Genomic DNA, 5,110 nt, shown 5'->3' on the forward strand with positions numbered 1-5,110 from the left:
CCGCCGTCTCCCCCACTCCTCTGTCGCGCCGGAGGTCCGCTCCCCCGCAGCTCGGCTCCTCCCTCCTTTAATTCCCGTCCATGATTTATGTGTAAAAACTGAATATTTTTTACTGAAATTTGCTGCTTCTGAGATTTGCTTAAGACTGCGTGCCAGCCAACTGGTATTTCTTCAGTTAGCAAAACATGGCAGACAAATCTCACTAGGGGATCACACTTGGCCTGACAACATCTGTGTGTAACTAGGGGGTCACACTTGGGGACACAATGGGCTAATTGCCTAATTTCTTCAGCAGCTCATCCTATTTTTACCTAATTGACTGCAACCTCAGTCTCACTAGGGCATCGCACTTGGCCTGACAACATCTGTGTGTAAACTGGAAATTCTAGCTTAGACTGAAACTTGAACAACTGAATTTATGCATTTCAACTAGCAAATGTGAGATAAGAGTGAACATTTATTGTCAACTAGCAAATGTCAGATAAATCAAATTACTAATTAGCTTTAGTGATGGATCTAGCAGGATGAGTCAGTGATTAAAATCATCCATGAATGAATTAGTTAAGAGGGCGGCCGGCAGTACTTCCTGTACTACTGCTGCTGTCTAGTAGAGTACTCCTTTCATGACAGAGGTAGATAAATGGAGTACTCCTTTTCAAGTAAATTTGTCATTTGTTTCATGATGTGGAAAGTAATTTTGTCATTGTTTTAGACTGCAATCAAGTCTTTTGTCATTGTTTCAAAATGCTTCAGCCTGCTAGACTCAAGTTCTGCTGAAACTGAAAAAAGGAACAGAACCACACTTGAATAATTTTCGAGTTCAGAACCACACATTTTATCATTCTACTTCCAGGAATTTTCCTGATGAACCTGACATGATTTATTGGTATAGAGGTATTGACTATTCACTAGTCTACGAAGTCCAGGGTATCAGTAGCATTTTCTTCTTCTTTGGCAAGCCTTTTCTTGGCTGTGCGGTTAACTGATCTTGTTAACATGCTAACTGAATTTTGCATTGTTGGATTGGCAGGAGTAGAAAATTTCGAGTACACAGTGTACTGAGTTTTCAACTCTTGATTGTTGTACTGGCATGAAGCAATATAAATGGCTGCCATGGCACCATTCCGAGAAATAAGTCTATAGTGTCAAAATATTCATGTGATTTCAAACCTGTGGCCAAACTGTTGTACATTATGTTTTCAGTAAGGAGCTCAAGTTCTTAACACAAACTTGCTTAGATTTCGTTTTCAGTAAGGATCCCAAGTTCTCAACTATGACAAGATTTTGTCTTTAGTGAGTCTAAAATTATTGCAGAGCTTTCTGATGATCATTGTCACCAACTCTAAATTTATGTTCAGCACTTGAAGTAATTATGCAAAGTTTGAAAAGTTTGGGACTGGTCTTCTAGTGCTAAGTTTTGAACACTAACTTTAATTTATGTTCCTGCAGGAAATGGACTGATTCCCTTGAAATTCCTATGTTAGAACTTGTCTCCTTGGAAATTCTAGTGCTAAGTCTAAAATTCAGGTCAAGTACTCCTGGGAGTTGTTTGAATTTTTTTTGTTCGAACTTGGGTGTCGTACATGACCTGTAGAACATCTAAAGTTCTGTTAGAAGATTCTGTAGTTCAAGGTCTGGTCTTCGGCTCTCTGTTTATTATGTTTGTCACTGCAAGTTCATGATCCAATAATTAAGAGTAAGTCTAAGATCATTTGGTCTCTGAACATTTAGTCACAGTAATTTGATCTTGACTGAACATCAACTTGTCAGATCAAATAAATTCAAATAATTCAAATTAATCCAAATAATTCAAATAAAATCAAATTACTCAAATAAGAAAATGGATGGATCTACGTAATGTAGGAGGAGGATCATGTTTTCAGTGCCTTAGTACACAAAAGTAGGCAAAGTTTCTGTAACAATATACTTAAATGCAAGGAAAAAATAAGCAGCAAGTTTATTCAGTTAACTAAATCAAGTTTATTCAGTTAAGGACAGAGTTATTTTGATCAAGTAATTACTGTGACAATATTGCAACATTTCTTCAGAGTACATGATCAGTTTTGTCCCTTTTCAGTAAAGGGGTGCAACAACTTTCTGGGATTTGTGAAACTATAGTCACTGGGACAATATACAGTCACCTGGGATTTCTGAAACTATACTGTCACTTGGACAATTCAAAATAGTTAACTGAAAGTGTCTAAAACAGTTAAGTGTTTCTGGGATTTCTTTTTTCTTCAGCAAGGACGAAGAGATTAAGCATAGATGGCGGGAGTACTTCGACAAGCTGTTCAATGGGGAGAATGAGAGTTCTACCATTGAACTGAATGACTCCTTTGATGAGACCAGCATGCGTTTTGTGCGGCGCATCCAGGAGTCTGAGGTGAAGGAGGCTTTAAAAAGGATGAAAGGAGGCAAGGCGATGGGCCCTGATTGTATCCCCATTGAGGTGTGGAAAGGTCTCGGGGACATAGCGATAGTATGGCTAACCAAGCTTTTCAACCTCATTTTTCGGGCAAACAAGATGCCAGAAGAATGGAGACGGAGTATATTAGTACCAATCTTCAAGAACAAGGGGGATGTTCAGAGTTGTACTAATTAACGTGGAATTAAGCTGATGAGCCATACAATGAAGCTATGGGAGAGAGTCATTGAGCACCGCTTAAGAAGAATGACAAGCGTGACCAAAAATCAGTTTGGTTTCATGCCTGGGAGGTCGACCATGGAAGCCATTTTCTTGGTACGACAACTTATGGAGAGATATAGGGAGCATAAGAAGGACTTGCATATGGTGTTCATTGACTTGGAGAAGGCCTATGATAAGATACCGCGGAATGTCATGTGGTGGGCCTTGGAGAAACACAAAGTCCCAGTAAAGTACATTACCCTCATCAAGGACATGTACAATAATGTTGTGACAAGTGTTCGAACAAGTGATGTGGACACCGATGACTTCCCGATTAAGATAGGACTGCATCAGGGGTCAGCTTTGAGCCCTTATCTTTTTGCATTGGTGATGGATGAGGTCACAAGGGGTATACAAGGAGATATCCCATGGTGTATGCTCTTTGCGGATGATGTGGTGCTAGTTGACGATAGTCGGACGGGGGTAAATAGGAAGTTAGAGTTATGGAGACAAACCTTGGAATCGAAAGGGTTTAGGCTTAGTAGAACTAAAACCGAGTACATGATGTGCGGTTTCAGTACTACTAGCTGTGAGGAGGAGGAGGTTAGCCTTGATGGCCAGGTGGTACCTCGGAAGGACACCTTTCGGTATTTGGGGTCAATGTTGCAGGAGGATGGGGGTATTGATGAAGATGTGAACCATCGATCAAAGCCGGATGGATGAAGTGGCGCCAAGCTTCTGGCATTCTCTGTGACAAGAGAGTGCCACAAAAGCTAAAAGGCAAGTTCTACAGGATGGTGGTTCGACCCGCAATGTTGTATGGCGCGGAGTGTTGGCCGACTAAAAGGCGACATGTTCAACAGTTAGGTGTGGCGGAGATGCGTATGTTGAGATGGATGTGTGGCCACACGAGGAAGGATCGAGTCCGGAATGATGTTATACGAGATAGAGTTGGGGTAGCACCAATTGAGGAGAAGCTTGTCCAACATCGTTTGAGATGGTTTGGGCATATTCAGCGCAGGCCTCCAGAAGCTCCAGTGCATAGCGGACGGCTAAAGCGTGCGGAGAATGTCAAGAGAGGGCGGGGTCGACCGATTTTGACATGGGAGGAGTCCGTTAAGAGAGACCTGAAGGATTGGAGTATCGACAAAGAGCTAGCTATGGACAGGGGTGCGTGGAAGCTTGCTATCCATGTGCCAGAGCCATGAGTTGGTTGCGAGATCTTATGGGTTTCACCTCTAGCCTACCCCAACTTGTTTGGGACTAAAGGCTTTGTTGTTGTTGTTGTTGTAAGGCATGATTTCCTTTTTCTTCTTCTTTTTTCTCTAGTGTGCCATGCCTTTTTTTTAGACTAAAAGTGAATCAGAGCAAAAATCTTCTGTGTCAGTGTGCTAGAAATAAGAAGAAGAAGTTACAAATTTACAATTACATTCATAACACTTTGCTCTATTTTTTTTATTATTTTTTTGCTCTCAGTTTAAGTTGCAGATTTGACCTGGAATGACCAGTCTCAGTTTAAGTTACATATTCTAGTAATGTGAGCACAAGCACATTTGTACTGCTCTCAGTTTAAGTTACAGATCACATTCACAACACTTATTAGTTTGGAAAACTTCAAAGCATCAATATCTATTCCAGCTACCCCTGGTCTTGATCCAACCATTGCAAACTCAGGTAAAGTACCCTGCCCCTGCTCCTTCACATGCTTCTATCAGTGGTTATCTAACTGAATTTTGGGTAATTAATTTGGTAATTAATTTTGAGTAATTAATTTGGTACTCCATTTGCTGTTGAATTCTGCAAGTCCTTCAGTCTAAGCCTATGAGTAACACTGCTTGTTCACTAATTCAGTTTACTGTACATTTTTGTGCATCTACAGTTTACTTTTATAGACTGAATATTGTGTGTGTGTGTGTGTGTGCGTGCGCGCGCACGCTCATCAAATTACAGACTAGATGATCCGCTGCTACTCTAATTCACCTCAATTTGACATCAATTTGATCTGCACAACAAATTAACATCAACTTGACACTGATTTCAGGGCGCTGGCTACCTTTCAGTAGCAGCAGAGGCGGCGAGGAGGAGCTGGGTTGCCTGGACGAAGAAGAAATCGACGAGGAGCAGGTGGGCGGCAGCGCTGGGCCCTACGGTGGATGCACTGGTCACCTTGGTGCACGGCGGTGGAGCAGCGGCGACCAGGGTCTTGCCCAACTCCCGCAGCAGAGTGGCTGACCTTGGCGCGCCGGGTTGCGACCGGGGATGCGAGAAGGACGACGAGTAGAGCCGCCCGTGAGCCGTGGAATCGCCGCCCGTCGAGGTGTCGCCACGGAGGAGCAAGTGGGCGGCGGCGAAGCTCGCCTCCGCAGCGCAGCTAAGCTGGGGCGGCGCAAGATGGCAGCTGTGGGGCAGGTGGCGGCGGCGCAAGTGAGACTTCGTCGCCGGCTGATCCTACGGCGGCTGGGGTACGCGGTGCCCGCGGGCGAC

At 43.3% G+C, this 5,110-nt stretch overlaps 1 protein-coding gene across 1 annotated transcript in view; it reads right to left on the bottom strand.

The window, feature by feature from the left end:
* LOC119364488 (kinesin-like protein KIN-14N) overlaps positions 1 to 5,110 on the bottom strand; it is an 11,127-nt gene that overhangs the window by 3,198 nt on the left and 2,819 nt on the right. The gene's annotated exons all lie outside the window — the stretch shown is intronic.

The sequence above is a fragment of the Triticum dicoccoides genome, chromosome 2B, assembly GCF_002162155.2.
Source record: "Triticum dicoccoides isolate Atlit2015 ecotype Zavitan chromosome 2B, WEW_v2.0, whole genome shotgun sequence".
Classification (NCBI taxonomy): domain Eukaryota; kingdom Viridiplantae; phylum Streptophyta; class Magnoliopsida; order Poales; family Poaceae; genus Triticum; species Triticum dicoccoides.